This window comes from Anolis carolinensis, chromosome 6, assembly GCF_035594765.1.
Source record: "Anolis carolinensis isolate JA03-04 chromosome 6, rAnoCar3.1.pri, whole genome shotgun sequence".
Classification (NCBI taxonomy): Eukaryota; Metazoa; Chordata; class Lepidosauria; order Squamata; family Dactyloidae; genus Anolis; species Anolis carolinensis.
The window spans coordinates 76,964,884-76,985,735 of NC_085846.1; the positions used below are offsets into that span (position 1 = coordinate 76,964,884).

Here is a 20,852-nt window from a genome sequence, read left to right on the forward strand (position 1 = left end):
TTCTTAGAAGATGCATTGCAGAATAATAATTTCAGGTAGTGCTGAACCAAAGTGGGAGCGCATGTTTCTGAAATATTTTGAAAATATTCACACAAAAGAGAGTTGGGATAAGAAAAAAGAGGTATGCGTCTCTGGGCTCATCTATACTGACGATAAAAGCTATATTCAAATTGCAGTGACTAGGTAACACTGCAGCATGGGTTAATGATGGTAAAACACATCAGGCAAATTCAATGGAAAGCTTGAAATAAGCCTCTTAATATGCAGCGAGACCAAAATCAAAACCATACTGTTCAATGAAATTGGCTCCATAGAAAGTGAAGTGCATTGTAGACACCCACTGTGCTGAAACGCATTGTAAAATTGGATACACGGAGGTATGGGATTGCTTTAAAATGCCTTAATGCCATAGATGGCCAGCAGAGGGCCAGCTGACCCTTGAAGCAGGCAATTCATTACATCCACTACTAACTGTCACTTTCCCATCATGATTCCATCCTGTATGCCTCTGGAGCGCTGGTGCGCAGTTTGCCCAGAAATGGAATAAAACCCAATTGCAGTCTCTGGTGGCTGTCAAGCCAAGGATGCTGCAGATTCTGGAACTGGTTTGAGGCCATTTCCTGTGGTTAAGGTACCGCAATTACTTTCCTAGTCTTGAACCTGTTGCAGAAATGACAATCTAATAATGTCCAAGTTAAACAGGTTTCTGCCAAACCAGTTCTAAACTGACCTAAGTGGTCAGTGTAGAAGAGTCAGAAGGTGGCACACCCTGGATCCTAATCCAGTGGCACCTATTTAATTATGACAGATAGAATGTGGATGGGAACAAAGACTAGAAATGATATTAAAGCTTCCAGAATTTCCTAAAATCTATTGCCATGCTGGTTGGTGAAATTTTGGGAACTCAAATAAAATAATGTAATTTTTTGAGCTTTGAACAGGGAATATTTATTCATACGCCTATTTAACTACTCATTTCAGTACTTTGTATTCCTTTCAACAGCATATGTATTAAGATAATAATCTCAGTTCACATCTCCGTTTGTATTGTACAGCAATTAGGTGTGTATTATCAGCCAAAAATATTCTCATGAGACACTGACTAGAAATTGCATTACAACAGTAGAATGGGATGACAGAAAACATCATCCCAGCTGGGATGGTGCTGGGAGAAAAGAAATGAGAATATGATGAGAACTAAGGTCTTTGCAAGAGATATTTTCACCTTAGAAAATCCCTATTTATAGTTGCAAACTTGAAATGATAGAATATTTGTTCTAGCTCCAGATCTGGCATAAAGTCTTTTCAGTAGATGCTCTTAGATGGTGTGTTCTTAGAAAAACTCCAATGAGTTACAAAAACAAAATAGCTGGTAGAAAATAGTTGCACGATAAAAATGTTAGAAATTTTACATTTCCTTTGTGAATCTTATAGTAATAGTTTTTTCCCTTTGAACAGGAAAGTAAAGTGTATTGATACATTTTAGCCACAGCTGGTTCTTGTGTATATTTTAGTATTCCATCACAAAGAGAAAAAAATGTTATCAGTGACATGTCTATTAAAGTGTGGATCTGGTGAAAAAACATACAGCTTCATTTAGGAGATAACGAAATAATCATGGAGGACTACTGCCTATACCTTTTCCACAGTTGAGAGCAACATACAGACCTCAGGATTGGACTGTAAGTTTATTAGACTGTAGGTTCCAACACTAACAGCATTAACATTTCATATACACATGTTTTGTGGCCTGAAGGAGTGTGGCAATTTCTTACAATAATCTGCCACTTTATGCTTTCAAAACATAATTAACTCTCTGCTGTTCCATCCCTGATTCAGCAAAGATCCCTGTGCAAATAAATTTTATACTTTGACCTCTATTTTCTGCACTGCCTCTTTCACTGTCCTCTTTGTTCCAAATGCCTTTTCTCAGCATTAGTCTTCAAGGATTCTTGTAAAGCCCCTTCCTTCAGCTTGTACACATGTTCTATCAATTAACTGTTCTTTTTACACTGGTGCTTAAATGGAACTATCAGTATTCACCGTTGTTTTGTATTTTGTCTACATGCTTCTTAGCTTTTATTGTGAAACAACCACAATAACTCTCCGAAGTATTTTGATTAGCAATAGTTATATTTAACTGCAATTAATTGACAACAATAGTAATACAGTAGAGTCTCGCTTATCTGACAGAAACGGGCTGGCAGAACATCGGATAAACAAAAATGTCAGATAATACGGAGTTTCCTACAGCCCCCGCCCCTCCCAGTTCCCTTGTCTTGGGCGCTAACAACAGGGTCTCAAAGGGTTAAAGGCAAGGCAACTCTCCTCATGGCTAGAGCAGCCCTGAGGCAGCTGGCCCCAGAAGAGGAGGGCAGCAAGGTCTGGGTGTTTCAATAGGCCTCGGGAAATGAGTTGTCCAGGTCCAGGTGCTTTGCAAGGCCTCCAGAAAGGGGGCAGCCAGGCCAGATGTTTTGTGAGGCCTCTGGAAAGGAGGCAGCCAGGCCCTGTGGAGCAGCAGGCTCCAGAAGTAGGCTGCATGACCGGAGAAAGAAGTAATACCCCAGGAAAGATGAGCCACAAGGCCCAGGGGAGGGGAGAGGTAGCAGGCCCAGTAGGGAGGCTGCTGGCCTTAACGTCACCACTGCTGCTGCTGCTGCTGCCTGCTTTTCTCACGTCTGCTCTCCTCCTCTCTGCTCCATGCTCCACTCATACCGGAAGGCATGTTCAGCATGGAAATCACAGAGGGAAGGAGGGAGGACACCCTCCCTCCTTTGGATAAGAGCATTGGATAAGATGGAATGTTGGATAAGCGAAGGTTATCGGATAGGCGAGACTCTACTGTAGGTTCCAATATCCCTGTGGCTGTACTTGAGAATGTTCTAAATATGAAAAAGCCTCAGATTCATGCATGTGATACTAAACCACAACATGTAATGTTTTCATAATGAAGCCAATTTATTCCTATTTACTTGAAAGTACAATTGAAAATACCATTCAAGAAATGGGAACGAGGACTGGCCTCATTCCCATTTGTATTTCATCTATTCAGTTTGTTCAGCCTGAAGGCACAGCCATTCTCTTTTTTTAATTGATGTGAACCACTTTGGAAAATAATGATTATCTGTAAAGGAAGAGGACAGTAAATAGATAGATAATCAATAAATTAGAAGCTTAAGAGTTTTTTTATACCCGTGTGTGTGCGTGTGTGTGTGCGCGCGCCTTCAAGTCACCCGTCAACTATTGTCCTTATTTGTTTTTCTAGATCAGTTTTTCTCCTTTTACTATCATAGTGCTTTTTCTTATCCTAAATGTGCCATTGTCAGGACTCTCTTCGTATTTCCCTGACTTCAAATATTTCTGCTGACAGGTAGGCACTGAACACTCTGTTCTAATTTTATCAGCTACAGTGCTGTACTTCAATTTCTCCTTTAAATATACTTATTCAACAAAGACTCAAAACCCACCTTCACTTGCCAAAACTATTTTAAAATTTATACTACCTTGGAACAGAACTGAATAGTGTTTGAAACATAAGATGCTGAGTTGTGATTCACCACCAAAAAAAACACAAAAATGCACTTTCATGGGCCTCACAGCTAGTCAAAGAAAATAATGCATTCTGTCTTTACAAATACAAGGTTAATTGAATATCTCGAATAGATGTGTACTATATTATTCATTTTACCATGAATGTGGGTAAAATGTTGTTGTTGTGGTGGTGGTGCGGTGTCAAAAGGACTGCTGCTTTAATTCCTTGAATTATTTCAGTATGATTGGCTTTATTTCTGGCATAATTCTGCTTATCCCATTGACTTTATATATGCTATAGAAGTTTCTCCAGCTTGTGAGTACCTGTCTTTCCACATTTCAAAATATCTTAGCACTGGAATTGTTTTGTGCCTTGGGTTCTGGTATTAACAGATGACAAGAGAATGATAGCTACCCCCTTGCTCCTTATAAAGTTGAATAAATACTGTGTGTAAATTTAATTTAATTTTTTAGTGGAGCTAGGATTCCATCATTAGAAGTATCCCTATCAATTGCACATAGATTTCATGATTGTTTTGCAAAGCTATTGCTATTACCCTTCCCTGAAACTCATCTCTCCTTTGCTTTTGTTCCCCCTTATTCATAATTGTCTAGTAATAACTGGCCATAATTGTGTAGTAATAACTGATTTAAATCAGACCAAGACCTGTTGGTTATTTTACTCTTGAATCTCAGATATGCTTTCTGATTGTGTTCCCCAATCAGAGTGATGTTGAACTTAAGACTTCTTGCCAAGTATTTTGATTGTTGTAACCAAAGCACCTTCAGGGGATAGCATTGTTAGAAATCAGTGCAGCTTTACTGACAAAGCTTTATTGTCTTGCTATTTGGTGAACTGTAAAATTTGTGTTGTGAAAGATTTAAAGTACTGTTAAAGAATTCCAAAGAGACTACTTGCTTTCCTGTTTAAATGCTAAAAATTAAGACTGTAGATTTTTTTTGGAGTAAATTAGGCATGGCAATGAACTGTTTTATTCAATTAGCTTACTGTGGGAGGTGATTATGCAGCTAGGGAATATACTGACAGACTTTATTTTTGTCTCTTCCACGCTTTAACAACTAGGGCAATTTCCACTTCAGGGTTCAGTTTTATAACTTTCTAAAATTAAAAAAAAGCTCAGATTGAATATGATGTCTTCATTATGTTGGGTATACTTGTGAAATGAGAAAGTAAGATATTGGTACTGGGTTTACTTCAAAGGCAGCCTCCATGTAAAGTAGCCAAATTTGGAAGTTACTAGACTATGGACTACTCTCTAGTCCACAGCTTCTCAAACTGTGACTCGAGACCCCTAATGGGATCATCATAACTGTATGTTGGGGTCGTCTTCCTTTCTCTCTTGTGTGAAAATTCTTTGCTTTCCCTTCACTCTCACATGCCTCTCTCTGCCTCCTATTCTCTCTTTCTCTCATGCCTGCACTTTTCTCTGCTTTCCCTCCTCTCTCAATCTCTCTTGACTCTCTGTCTGCTTTCCCTTTTCTCTTATGAACACACACTCTTTCTGCTCCCCCCCTCTCTTTTATACTTGGGGTCACAGAAACATTTCTTGTGTAAAAAAAGGTCATAGCTCAAAAAAGCTTAAGAATTTTTGTTCTAGTTGAAGCTGGCTGTAAGCACAATGATATACAGAGTCCCCCTGCCGCCATTGGAAGAGATGGCTGTAGCAGAACTTCTACTTTATAGACTTGCTCCTGCAGGAACAGTACTGCTTCAGCCAAGACAGATCACTTTCCAAGTTCCCGAGCCTGGGAATCACCAGTCCACAAAGCCCCCTGTTATTGTGATTCAGCTTTAAGTTTATTGGCTCTTCTTAAGTTTGTCTCATTACAACAGTCTCATGCTGTTGGAGCATCAGCTGACTCTGACAATAAGAAAACATTGAGCTGAATTTTATTATTTTGAAGGTAGGCTTTCCCAAAACTCCTAATGAGCTCATCCAGTGGCTTCATATAGAGATTATACAACAAGGCAGATAGCATGGAATCCCGCAGCATCCCACAACTTAATACAATCTCCAACTTGGGGTTTCCACCATCAGTGTCTGGAAGCAGCCCTGTATTTAGGAGGAGAACCACCATAACACAGTACCTCATATTCCCTCCTGCAGAATAATCCAACAAGGGACCATGAGAAAGGATAATGAAAAAACAATGAGAGATCCCAAAAGGATATAAACAACTAGTAAGCAAAAACCTGAATAAACAGTGACCATAACTGTGTTTATTTGGAGTCAATATTCACAATATATGTTAATACATGACTAGACGGTCTGATTAATAAGTGATAGATGGTAAATGTTTGCTTTGCTAAGATTGAAGAATGAGACTTCTAGGTACAGTAAGCAGATGGAGAGTCCAATTAAAGATTCTTCTAATATTAATCCTAAAATTAATTCATTATTATACATTTAGCAAGGAGGGACTGTTGTGCTCACATATCATATGCAACAAGGAAAAATGATCTACCTTCAATTTCTAGCCTTGCCTGAAGTGCTAATTTCTTTCTAAAAAGATATGGTGATGTCCAGTATAACTAACGCAACCTCTGTACATGAAATCCTAATGTAGGTTTTTAGATATAGAAGCAATTTTAGATATAGAAGCAATGAAGATTTTAGATATTGAAGTATGTTTCCATTGGTGAGTATGCACTGGACAATCTAAACCTTTAATCCATTCAATTCTAACTTCATTGACATCAAATTTAGCATTTTACAACATTTGCAACCTATAGTTATTGGCTTCAGTTATCTGCAGATCCAATTAGTGCTTTCAATATAACATGAGTAGCTGGGGCACTGAGAGGAAGTGACTTATCTGAGGACACTAAAACATGATATATATTGTTCTGGTACACCAGAGAGTATGTGGCATGTGCACTGCAAAATGGCAAGGATGAAATAGCAAGGTTTTTTTTCCAGTTGATTAATGTTTAATTATCTAAATAATAACACTATACATTGCCATTCTTTTTATTAAATTCCAGTAATATTAATTTTAATAAATTATTTACAAGATGTATGATTGACTAAAAAAGATTTAAACTAGTCTTAATGTGACACACTAATCACTGCTGCTATATGCTATAATGTATGTTCATTTGTGAAATAATAGCACAGCAAATATAAAAATAAAGAAGCTTTCCTAATTATTTATTGTGTTAACCCTAGCGTCCCAATCTTAATATTCAAAATACTAAAGTTAAATCCTTAATATTATTTTTTAGTTTGTTGGTCTGACAGTCTATGATTAGAGGAAACCTAATACTTTCCAGTGATTTATACATGTAGAATGTATTGATTCAGAACTCCATTATATACTGGTTTCTAGTGTTCCTTGTGGGAAAAGACAAATTTTATGCATGCTTTGTTTCAGCATACGGTAATCCCCCCCCCCCCCCCACACACACACACAGTTATGAGAAAAACCCACACTAGTGGTCCTTGAAATGATAGCCACCGGAGAGAATCTAAAATTTTATACAAAGCTTTGAAATATTTCATGTGAATACAGAGTTTTAAAAATAGGTACCATAGTATTTCATTTTGTTTTATGTGATTTTTATCTTCAACTCTTTTGATCTCAATGATCCTTGAAACATACAGATGGCTATGCTGTAGCTGAGAAAGCCAAAGAAAATATATTTGAAGTGCCTGGTATGTTATATGATATATAATACTGACACACAAAGCTGGCATTTGAAGATTTACTACTAATAAATAGTGTCTGGAGAACAGTTTTAAACTTGTAAAGTTGTATGGACATTGCAGATTAAGTTTGCATTACTTAAAAGAAAATCCTCAAAACACTATTAGCTCCAGCTCTAAAGACCTGCTAAGTAGGTTGAAGCAATCCAATATAAACAACTTGAAAGCTCAAAGCTATGAAGGGATTTTGTTACCATCACAAGTAGTTTTAAAGAGAGCCAGCACTTATTTTGTTCTTGGAGTTTACTTTTTTTCTTTAGAGACATCAGTCAGGTTTTAAAAAATTATTTTGTCTGTGAAAATTTAACCTGAATTAATGAAGTCAGGATTGTTTCATTTAAAAACATTTCAGTCGGATACTGACTCAATATTTTATCTTCTTCCCCTATCTAGAATGAGAGGTTAAGTTCTAAGCCAGCTATGGTTACCCTTATATTATTTCATTGAACGTTTTATTGCTATTTTTTTGTTGTTTTTACAGACTACAGATATCCAAATACAGCATATTCAGTATAATATTTGGAACAAAAATGTATTTCTACCCCTAGTTCCCTAGCCCTAACTCTAGTTAAGTCCCATTGTCTTAAATTATTATTTCCAAATTATATAAAATCATATTAGAGGACAGAAAAAAGTAGTTTAGACAGGCATTCCCTGAGTTACAATCATCTGACTTACAAATTACTCATACCTCACAACCTCTGATGATGCCTGCCATAGATGTGGGCGAAATGACAGGAGAGAATACTTCTGGAACATGGCCATACAGCCCGGAAAACACACAACAACCCAAAATGACTCATAGTTAGGAATAGGGGTGAGACAACAGGAAGTGAGAGAAGTCTATCCCTAGGAAGGGAAATTTTCTCCTGAAAGAGTTATCATGGGGAAAAGCTGTCTCCACTGAAGCTTTATCACCAATCCTTGTTTCCACAACAAGCCACATTTTCAAAGATGGGAGGCTAAAACTAAATGAAAATGTGTCAGCATTTAAAGTCCCACCTTAAGGCTAATATAAGTTTTGTGAGCTCAGCATAGCAAGGTATCAGTGATTTTTATATTAGCCAAAGCTGTACTCCACAAATGATGTAGTTGCCCCAATCCAAAAGGAATGCCCTCCAGTCTGACTGGATGGAGTCAAGCTTACACCCTAGCAATCTGGCAGACTGTAACTCTTTCATAATTCTACCTAGACTCTGAAATGCACAGGAAGGGGCTGTTTAAGTCCAATCACCTTCATCTTCAAAGTCACTGAAAAAGACCTGTATTATGGGAATGGCTTCGGACTTTGGAGCGTCCCGACTAAAGCTCCTCTTTACTGTCTTTCTTATAGCAGGTGGAGACATTTTTTTTATTTAGACAGGCTTGTAGAACTGACAGTTGTTAAGAAAGGGTACTGTATTATTTTTCATCGTACTGTTTTATCTTTCTAGAGCAGTGGTTCTCAACATGTGAGGTCCCCAGATGTTTTTGCCTAAAACTCCCAGAAATCCCAGCCAGTTTACCAGCTGTTAAGATTTCTGGGAGTTGAAGGCCAAAAACATCTGGGGACCTCAGGTTGAGAACCACTGTTCTAGAGTATATGCTTTACACTGTTTTAATACGGATAGTTCAATTCTATTCTAAAGTTGATCTTTTCTTAATTTTTAACTATATTGAAATACTTTTAATCCTTAAGATATCTTTTATTTCAATCTGAACAGAAGATATCAATAAACATGACAACGGTGATGTTGATGATGATGATCAGCAGCAGCTTGCCCTGACTATTGCAATAAACCAGTACCTAGTAAGGCAGTACTGTTCAACATATGCAAATATAGTTGGATCACTAGAAACAATTTGCAAATTTTTAAGACCTCTGTTTGGGCAAGGATATGTGACTATTGCTAGTAGCACTAAACCTATAATCCCCCCAATTATTAGAGCTTGACCTTCTTATCAACTACTTTACTTCCTTGGCATGTCCTCTATCTTTAACACATTTTTTAAACTAGACAAACTTTTTAATTGCATAGATTCTAGCTCACCAAAACATTGGTCTTTCCCAGGTGTAAAGGTAACATTACTTTTTTCTTTATTCACATGGGATATGGATGGGGTGGAAAAGATCATCACCAATATCCTAGTACCCTCTTGTTTAAGAAGATTCACAGGGCTCAAGAAAATGGCTAGCCTCATTTATAATAATAATAATAATAATAATAATAATAATAATAATAATAATAATAATAATAATAATAATTTTATTTTTATACCCTGCCCCATCTCCCCGAAGGGGCTCGGGGCGGCTTACATGGGGCCTAGCCCGATAAAACAAGATGGCCATCACATTAATAGTCATGGTGTGTGGAGCAATGTCTTGTACATTTAAGTAAGCCAGGCACTTCAGAATTTAAAGTGCTAAAGCCAACCACCTGGCAATGGCCTTCTCTCACTGAGAAGATGAAAAATCTGCTCACTGCTTTGCTGTAAAATCGAAGGCTTGAGAGGGTAACGGGATTAAATAGTCCTCTCCTGAAATGTCAGAGTCCTTTGGGCAAGTGCTGAATTGCTATCTAAGTCTGGTGCCAGAGAATGAAATCTGTCCTCTTAAAATCAGACTAAGAATCTGCAGTTCTTTAGCTTGGAATGAAACATGCTGAGAAGGAAATGTTAGCTGATGGGCACACAAGAACAAATAGAGAAACCGGCCTAGTTATTCTTTCTTATGAGTTTATACAGTTAAGAAAAATTAAATCTTGCAAGATATTTGAACCAATCTAGCTTTCTGGCCAGCATTATACATATCAATATATCATAAACTTTATGCCTCTGATGTTATCTAATGCACATGGTTCTAAGTGAAGGCAAATAACCAGATTTAATTAATCTTATCACAGAAAAATACTGCTATGATTGAATTGTTGTGTGTTTTCCGGGCTATATGGCATGTTCTAGAAGCATTCTCTCCTGACGTTTCACCCACATCTATGGCAGGCATCCCCAGAGATTGTGAGGTATGTTGGAAGCTAAGCAAGGGAAGTTTATATATCTGTGAAAGGTCCAGGTTGGGAGAAAGAACTCTTGTCTGTTGGAGGCCAGTGTGAATGTTGTAATTAATCACCTTGATTAGCATTAATGACTTTGCCAGCTTCAAGGCCTGGCTTCTTCCTGCCTGGGGGAATCCTTTGTTCAGAGGTGTTAATTGGCCCTTATTGATTCATGTCGGGAATTTCTCTGTTTTCAGAGTGTTGTTCTTTATTTACTGTTCTAATTTTAGAGGTTTTTTTAATACTGGTAGCCAGATTTTGTTAATTTTCATGGTTTCCCCCTTTCTGTTGAAATTGTCTACATGCTGGAGGATTTCAGTGGCTTCTCTGTGTAGTCTGACATGGTAGTTGTTCGAGTGGTCCAGCATTTCTGTGTTCTCAAATAATATGTCAATGAGAACTGTGTTGTCAAAGAATCTGAGCCACTCCCCCTTCTTCTGTCATCTTCTCCAACTTGTACCTTCTGGATAGCTTGACCTGCTTGACCTTAGTTACAAAATGGTGAGGTCTGTTGGCTTTGCATAGCCTGTGTATCTTCTTAACCTTAGGGGAGATTGTTTATAAACAGTATCAAGAAGGATGACCTACACATACGTTTGATGAGAAGTGGAATTAATGACTGAATTGAAGAGAGAAGCACAATAAGAAACAGGCACCAGTATAGTTTGTTTAATGATGGTGCATTCTCAGAATCTAGTATGTTTCCATTATAGTTAAGTTTATACACATTTAGTCTGTTAAATACCTGAAATCACGCAAGAAAGTGAACTGCAAGATTGTTGACAAAATAATCTGTCCTTGTCAATTTTAGTGCTATCTGTTATATTTGAAAAATATCTCTATGGTGGTGTGGTTTAAACACTGGACCATTACTCTGGACAACAAGGTCTGAATCCCAACTCAGTCATGGAAAGCCACTGGGTGATCATGAATAAGTCACATATCCTCAGTCTCAGAGGAAGGCTAAGACAAATTTCCTCTGAACAAATCTTGCCAAGGAAAACCTGTGATATGGTTACATTGGGTCAACAAATTACTTTTAAACATAGACCAGCAATAATTTCTATTGAGCAGTCTTCTCCAACTTGGTAGCCTGCAGATGTTTTTGGAAACTGTCATTATCCTTCAATGCAATTCATGCTGACCATGACTGATGGAAATTATATGACAATATTTGGAGGACATCAGGCTCATTTAGTTAAACGAGATTGCAATATACATATCTTTAAAATATCATGGATAATTCCTCTTATCAAATATTTAGGAGTTATTTATTTCTCATGTCAGAAGCGAACCGAGGGTACAAGTTGTAATGTATTTGAAAACACGAAGTTTTTTTTAAACTTGGCATTAATACTAAATGTCTTTTGCCCAGTAGCTGGCCACTTCTGGTGTTGCTATTAGAAGGTCCTCCATTGTGCACATGGCAGGGCTCAGAGTGCATTGTAATAGGTGGTCTGTGGTTTAGAGTTAGGATTTCCATGTGTAAAAAGTGATTATAAAGACTGTTAATTAGTGAAATTGATAGATGGTGGCTCAGTGGAAGGCGAGTTCACTGAGTCCTCAGCTTACAGCTTCCAAGAGTCCCAGAACCATTTTATTGGCCATGTGTTTTTATTTGGGGGGGGGGGGGTTTGCAGTGGGGAAGTTTGTAATAACTGTCCTTAACTTAATCATGTTTATTGTATCTCTCCAGATGTTTTTTGATAGCAACGTCCACTTCCACTAGTTCTAGCTAAAATAGACAATGGTGAAGAATAATGAGGATTGCAGTTTAAAAACATCTGGAATACCTCATGTTTCCTATCTTTGGACCACAGTCTGCACATGCACACACAAACATATATACACGCATATAGAGCTGTGTGACTGTGAAAAGTAAACCATTAAATCAGTCCAGTTCCCATCTATATACATTTAGGGACTTATTCATAAATCTACTAATCCATTTATTTTCAAAAAGAGGAAATGCATTGTGAAACAAGAACAAAAGAAGACACTGATTTATACTCATGCATGTTATAATAAATTACGTGTATAAATCAAAACGTAACATTCCATGCTGCAATTTTAATACCAATAGAAACTATGTTAAACTCTTTTTCTGGTTCTAGAATAATTTTAAATAATGTTTTGGAGTGGCTTTTTGTTAAGAGATGCCATCCTGCACTGCTTAAATCTCTATTGTTAGTTAGTAAGCCTAGGTACAAAGTTAGGGACAACTTCCCATAGTCCCATGCATGCTTGATAGGATTTACTATAATTTCCTTCTTCCTGTCTTGTTTAGGTCCACCCCATCCATTTGTTGATCTAGAAATGTGATCTCTCCTAGGGCTTGATGTAACTTCTTCAATTTAGCTTTTGGAATTTTTATGGCCCTAGAGAAGAAAGGGACTGCCCATGCGGTGGTCACCATGACTCTTCCTGCTTTTGTTTCACCGAGAGGATGGATTTTGTCTCCTCTCGTAGCCAAAATGTAGCTATCTAGTTTTCTTTGTTATTTTCCTCCGCCTACCTGTCTTAGACCAGCTTAGAGAAGCTAGTTTAGCTCCAAACCTTTTCTATCCATCAATGGATTTCTTTTACCTCAATAAATGTTTTTTAAACTTTTAAGCTGACTTTGTGATCCTTTGCCATCCAGAAGACAAAGGCTTTCCTGAACTCGCTCTGTGTAAGTTTCCTGCTGTTTTGGAAGAGATACTTCCACACACTCTGCTGTTTTCCTGGGAATTTACTTCACAAAGGAGGGTCATTTGAACTTAACAGCTTGCAGATTCCTGACACTTTTATTATTTATTTAATGTTTTATAGTGTTTTCGTAGATTGTGCATCACTTCAGAGACCTTGGCAGGTTGAGAAGTAATAAACGAATGTCTCAAATAAGATAAATATAATGCTTCTAAGTAAAATAGGGGATAGTGTGCCTGCTTAGTCTGCTGTCCATCTGAATTTTTGCAAATTACATAATCACTGATCATTGTCATTCCTGACAAAGGGGTGGCATGCAGATTGAACGTTAGCCCCCAAAAAATGTTTGAATGAAGTCTTTGCTTCTTAATAAAATATTCACTTCTGTGTCCTGTCCTGCAGTCACTAAAAGTGACCAGCAATTGGTGCCAGAACATCATTAATTTTTTCTGTGAATTTTCGTAATGGGCTATTGGTACACATAAACAACACTGAATTGTTTAACAAATGTTGATATGCTGGTAGCTTCTTTGCTACAGAGAATAAAACTACTGGGAGGAGGGACAACTGAGTTACTTCTACAAATAACATAGACATTTGGCAGGATTGATGGAGGATTTCTAAATGGCTTTCTTTCTGCCCATATGCAATGTGTTAAGAAGACTATCACTCTTTGAATGAAAAGGGAGAGTAATTGAGAGAGAAAGCCTTGCAGATATATTTTATGAGCTTGTATGATCTAAGGCTTTCAACTGAAATAATTGAGCTCTCCTGCTTTTTCTTCCAAACACTACTTTCTTTCCATTACTTTACCCAAGTGTTTGGCAGCAGTTGAGTGTTCTGTATCCACTCTATAAAAGTGAAGGCCCGAATGCTGTCATTCAAAATTGAAGCAAATCCCCAAATAGTTTGAAATATCCATGTGGATTTTAATGAGTGGTTGGCTGGATTTTAGGGACACCTTCAAAATACCTTTCTAAATAGCAATGGTGTCTCTTTATGTGTTGAAAGGAAGATGTGACCTCATTGGGATTTGAACCCTGGTTCCAAAATGTCTAGGCATTTCAAACCTGGGTATTAAGCAATTGTCCAGAAATGAGTCTGGGAAATAATTTTACTGACATGGTTTCAGTTTTGGTTAAAACATAAACAGCTTTAGCATGATCCATTGTAAAGCATGGAAACGATCTTCTATAAAACAGTGTGTATGTATATTTGCTATTCACTGAATATAGTCAATTTTTCCTCTGAAAAAACATTTTTCTAACCAAATGTGTTTAGATATTATTTTTTAAAATAATTAGTTCTCAAAGTTTTGCACTAAAATTACATGTTCTCATAAAATTTCCTCCTATATCCTTGTACATTCTTTTTGCAAAGGCACTTTCAAATGGAATGGATGCCCATTTTAAATATTACTGAACTTGAGTCCTTGACTTGATAACTGTTTTACATCATAACATTTTTAGGTGCATCTTGGAAAGTCAATAGAGTATATTAATGGTGACTTACTTCATCTTTTCGTCTTTTTAGAAATGGCAGCATGAACATCTTAACAATCCATTTTCTAATACATCTGCATTTAATATCATAAGCCGTTTCCATAGCACTTTGAATAACATACAAATAGCACCTCTTAAATTTTAGAGCAGAAAAGTTTTTTTGCTGCCCTCTTAAAATGTATCTTCCATAATCATTACTGTTCATAATCTCCTCAGCACTCAGTTTTAGGCATTTATATACACTATATTTCTGTTTTATCTATATTTAAATCTCATTAGTCAAATTCATTTCCTGTGTTCATAAGTTTTGAAACAATAGCTTTTATGAGAGGTAGGCTGGTAGATAAATTATACTACATTTGGATTTTGTTTCAGAATAAGGAGTATGTAAGAGATTTTCCCATACATTACTAAATCTAAGCATTCATTTTCCCTCTTACATTTTCTTAGATACATTTTAGAAATTACCATTCCTTTCCCCAGATGGTAAAATGTTCAAAGCAAAGGATTTAATGGACCAAGAGTGCAAATCACGAGATGAATTCAGAAACCATTTTAGATCCTGTTTAAAATGGCATTTTCCTTCCTACTTTTCTCTCCTGAAAATGTCTACTTCTGAAATAGAAAACATAGGAGCCACAAGTGATAGGAAAGAATTTTTAAAGACAGGAGGAATTTTCTTGGAAAACTCTTTGTGAATGACTGAGGATAGAGGCTGTTTGTGTGCTAAGAGAAGCACCTGGCGGCAATCATTTGAAGTCTTTCAAGTAGTAGGAGTTTCATTCATGGGCAGCTTATGGTTGCAGAGATATAGCAATTTCAAATCTGGTCCATCTTTTTGAAATATCTCAAACTTTGATCGATATCTTTTGGCCATTTATATTATATTAAAAGTCTATTTAAAAGTTTAAGCAGAATGTCAGAACCTGATCATTGGAATCACGAATTATTCCACGGAGCTTGAAAGTGTCAGTTGACTTGTGAATAAAGCAAAACAAATAAAATGAATTAAGTCTATTCTCAGTTCTATGAGCAAGTTCGCAAGTGAGATATTGATCTATTTACTTTTGTATCTCTCTGCATGACCAGTCAATTATTTACACATTACTAAGACACTAGGCTTTTGTAATCAATTGAAATAAGAAAGTTTATTTGAGGTTTTTGGTTTTTGGCTTTGGACACTGACAAACTAATAAACAGTTTACTGTTTTGGAAATTCTTGCTAGATAACCTAATCGTCATTTTCAAAATAGAAACTTTGCAGTATTGCCGTTAGCAATGCAACATTCATGACCGAATTTTGATGTAAATATGCAGTGTTCAAATTTTTCATATGTTGTAAAGGATTTTGTGATACTTCAATACCAATCGTCTTGTTCACATCCCAGAATTCTGAGGAGCTCTCATAATGTAACTAAACCCAGCTATTTAATAGCATTTCTCTTCCAAATATTTATTGAAAAAATATGATCTCAGTGATTAGACTGTTGGTCAGAGTACCAAGTATCATTATTTAATAGATGCTATAAAACCTACATTGCTTAGATTCACAGCTATACATATTATTTGACATATGCTACAGATTCTGGATTGGTAACAGCAGTTGTGAGATGAGCTCAACAAGTAACAATGTCAGACAAACAAACAAGAAGCCAGACATTTAACATTTTAACTTAAGCCCATGTAAGAAAATTACAGTGAAGATAAATTGGCATGTTATCTTACTATTTCTTGCTTCCCCCTTTGTTCTCTTCTTGTTGCATGTCTTCAAATAATTTTTGGCTTTATAGTGACTTTAAGGCAACCCTACTATTTTTTTAAAGCAAAATTTGTTCAGATGTGCTATGATCTTCCTCTGAGGCTGACTGTAGCTTGCCCAAGGTCACCCAGTGGATTTCTGTGGCAAAGTGGGCATTTGAATCCTGATTTCTAGAGTCATAGTCCAACACTCACACCACTGGGATGATGTTAAGGTCTACTTTTCCTATCACATAGCTATGCAATTTGTGTTTATACACAGAGAGACTAAAAGGTTATAGACAAAGGGTAGGCAATATGTGGTCTTCCCCATTATGCTTTACCATTAACTATATTGCCTAAGGCTCATGGGATTTATCATCCAAAAAAAATCAGGAAGACCCCTAACAAACACAATTAAGTTGAGAAAGCTTTCATACGCTCTCCTATCACCTCCAGAAAATAAGAGAGTGTTTTGTTTTGTTGTACCTTTTACCCTGCCTCTGTCAGGTTTCAATAGCCTGAGCTTTAGTGAACTTGTAACTTTAAAGGGAACAGATTGAACAAGCTTATATTTGTAATCACACTGAAGGCTGGTAAACAACACGAGATTCTTATTGCACATTAACTTATTTGACTTTATCTTCTAACCTCTGTTAAATTTCATGGGGATTTACAGATGCGTTATATTAAGTTACCATCTCAGCTAGATTGAAATGAAAGACAGCTCTATCTGCTCTTTGACAGGTGGCGTGCTTAACTGTTCTGTTTTACAGCCCTCTTATTTAAAAGGATCAAAACATGTTTGCAAGACTGAAACTTGGTACTCTGTTTTCCTGACAATGATACAATCTATTTGGAGTTGCTATGAAGTTATCTAATCCACAGTGAAGCAAAAGGAAAGATATTTGGCATTTGGAGTTTAGAAACAACTTTGGGAAACAAACAAACAAAAACAAGCTGATCTTGAATGTCACAAGTTTGTTGCTTCTAATAATATTTAAACTTTGGGTTGTCCAATGAAAATGAATTGTATGGGATTCAGAACAAGAAAATGGTTCTGGGCTTTTTCATATGACACATAATTAAACTTTGGACTTTGCTTCTGAAAGATATAATGGGTATCATATACTTGAATGGCTTAAAATAGTACAACAAGCATTGGTATCTTGTGGCTTCCTAATCCAAAATTTGAATGAGCTATTCATAATTCTAAACTCCACTCCCTACATAAATTCAATACTTTAAATAATTCCTCTGATGTTCAGACAAAAACCTGGAGTGACGTTCCTCAATGACATAAAAACCACCGTTCCAAAGATATTAAAACAAATGTAATTTAAAAAGTGCTCTTCACCAAGCTGAAATTTATCTTGGTTCTTTTGAACTCTATTCCTGTCTTACAATGTGTTTGCTACCCATTCTAGTTTTGTATCATTCACAAATTTGATCAGCATTCCTTTCACCCAATTTGAGAAAAATATTTCAGATTGTCTTCTGTAGAATGTGTCCGATATTTCAAAGCACCAGTGAAATGGCAGCAGAAAGTGCTCCGGTCATTTGGGGACTTATTTACACTACAAAAAAACCCCTGTACGCACTCCAAAATCAGTGCTAGCAGTCTTCACAAAACATGACAACTTTTAGTAAAAACTCAGTGTTTTTTGTGCATAATCTGTCTCTCAAAATTGTCTCCTGCTGCTAAATTGTGGCTTTGTGCAAATTGATTATTTCTCAGCCATGGCTATGCATTTACAAACTGAGGAGTCAAATTAACTGTATACACATGGTATTTGAGGATACTGCCAAAAGCTGCTTATATGGGCACTAGTATATCAGGCCTAAATTCTCCCTAGAAGCCAAGATGACTAAACTAGGGACTTTATCAGACACATTACAGAAAGCGGGGGGAGATCATCTTCACAAAGACATTGTTTCATTTTACAAAACCCATCAGACGCTATATGTTCTCCACCTTTTCTCCCATTCTGCCTCATGTTCCAAACCATCACACAAGCGAGTGCAGTCCCAGCCTGCTCTATATTCTTTTTTTAATCAGGGAAAACTTCAAAATTGCAGAAAAACAAAATTAAAAAGCTAGCTGTAGAGCAATCTTGGAAGCCAAGATTACAGTGGATCTTACCCCCTTTGGGGAGGTGGCAGGGAAATTTAAACCCCTTTGCCACAATCTTACCATGCCTTCCTTTCTTCCATTTTACCAGTGTTATTATCAACCCTTTTGTCATGATCCCTTCCTCCCATTCCCTTTTACACTCCTTTCATAGTTAATATCATAAGTTTGGGCACCAATGTAATATGAGCACATAAAGATATGTTCAAATTTAAAGCAAAATTGTAAGATTACTATAAATTGTTCTTGAACTTTCATAGGCACTAGAACTTCCTATAGTGGGTAAAAAGGGAACAAAAAAATTAAAAAGCTAGAAATAGCACAATTTTGCAAGCTTAGATTAATATGAAGGAGAAAATGCAGTGAAAGCAAAGTGGTGATATCTGATCATAGTGCTGTTCCTTAGGATTACATTAATTAAAATAAATTTACTCTCTCAGGCTCATGCAGAAGGATTGTGTAAAAGAAGTAGAGCATAGGAGACCACCCATAGAAATGCCCATTCCTCCACCTCACTGAAATGACATCACATGGGCAAATTTGTCAGATCTCTTCCCACATATTTTAAATCACTTTCTCTCATTTCCAGACATATTGAGAGCTTGGAATAGGGGTTCTCTGTCTCTCGTCCCCCCCCCCCCCCCATTTCTCTTCACTTCTACATTTCAGGGACGAAGTGCAATGGATGAAAATCAGAAATAGTTCTACGTTGTGTGAGGGGCTCTGTAACACGTCATCCCTGAAGTGTCTTAGAAATATGTGGAAGGACTTGTGTTTGATGAGGTCTTAAGACTGTCATACTTTGGATGTATAATTGACTAGAAAATACAACAATGCTTAACAAGGTAGGAGGCAATAGGAAAAAAGAAAGACTGCATTATAGATGGATGGATTCAATTAAGGAAACCAGATCCCTGTGTCTGCAAGACCTTCGCAGGGCTATTTATGGTAGGGGGCTTATAGATCTATAACTCATAGAGTTGCTATAAGTCAATGATGATTTGATGGTATTAACAACCACAACATCAAACCCCATTTTAAGAACGTTGATAAGTCCTCCTCTGCCCCCTTTCTCCCTTTTTATGCATTGTGGGTAGGAGCCACAGTCACATTTCAGTCAAGGCTACTATTCAAGGGATCAGGGTCTTACCATTATAGAACTATAATTATAGAAAGATAATTCATTCCTGAGCACCTTTTTGCCCAGTATACATTTGATAATGGACTTGGTATTCTTCAAAAGCAAGAATCAGTCGTGATGACACAGTGCATTTGGAAACGACTGTTTAGAAGATTTGACTGGATAAATAAATGCTCTTTGCTGGAAACTGGATTGTAGCCAGCTCCCTCTCCCTCCTTTCCATACCAGTAACATTTTAACACACAAGAGGACTTTGGTGTGTTTCTGGTTTGTTTCACTCAAAAACAATTCGTTTGGAAATAATGTCCATTACAATAACCCCAGTCTGTGTGCAGTGGAACAAGGCCATTAATCAGATGTCAGGTGTGAAGTATCCCCAGAGGCTGCAAACAGCTGCTTCCACTTAATCGCTAGCCGCCTGGGCAGTTGTGCTACCTGCATGTAGAAATGTTACATTTCCTGATGCATTAAAGCCCACTTTTCCAAATGCTTGACCTTGAAATGCATAAAAATACATGTTAATCTCTCTAATGGGGTGATAATGACATTATCCTCGCACAGCTATGAAAGCATCATTAGGCTGGAAGGGTGCAAGTGTACTTAACACCCCATTATCAAAATTTGGCCAATTATGATTTCCCATTTTCCCTATCATCTTTTCCAGTTAAAAGAAATAAATCTTTCTGATACATCTTTCACTTTTTCTACACTATAACATAATAATCTGTAGCTACAACCCCATATAAAGCTCTTATATGTAGTGACCTAAATTAGTTCAAATAAAATATTTTTCACAAAGCATTTAAATTATTTGCTTACCTTTTATTTTTACAGCTGACTTGTGATGCTGCTGGTGACTGAGTGTTTATTAGCTTAAAAAAGAAATATTACACTCAAAAACAGAGTTTTTCCGTTTTCTTTGACACTCTGTAAGTATGCAGAAATACAGAAACTTGTAAAGTAAAAATTTTACAACTCCATCCCATAACTGCTTTTTTTTGGTAGGTATGGCTGGGGACAGACTAATGTCTCCATGTCACACAATGGTAGCCTGCATTGTGAAACTTGGTGCTTGTCGTTTATAATTTTATAAAACTGCAACAAAACTTTGGAATTCATTTTGAGGTTTCTATATCAGATATAAAGATTTGTTAACAGAACTTAGGCCCCTTCTACACAGCTGAATACAATTCAGATTATCTGCTTTGAACTGGATTATATGGCAGTGTAGACTCAAATATTCCAGTTCAAAGCAGATAATGTGGATTATCTGCTTTGATAATCTGGGTTATATGGCAGTGTCAAAGGTCCCTTAGGGTGGTTCCAGATATGCATTTAACCCTCTTCAGAGCAGTTTATGTA

General features: G+C 36.8%; 2 protein-coding genes across 8 annotated transcripts in view; both read left to right on the forward strand.

Moving 5' to 3' along the window:
- The window catches only part of znf385d (zinc finger protein 385D), a 506,886-nt gene that overhangs the window by 116,901 nt on the left and 369,133 nt on the right, over nucleotides 1-20,852 (forward strand). The gene's annotated exons all lie outside the window — the stretch shown is intronic.
- The window catches only part of LOC134299981 (uncharacterized), a 36,935-nt gene that overhangs the window by 5,805 nt on the left and 10,278 nt on the right, over nucleotides 1-20,852 (forward strand). Inside the window, exon 2 of the mRNA XM_062984395.1 lies at nucleotides 1-20,852. This exon is cut by the window's right edge and continues 10,278 nt beyond it. The gene's annotated coding sequence lies outside the window, so the exon portion shown is untranslated.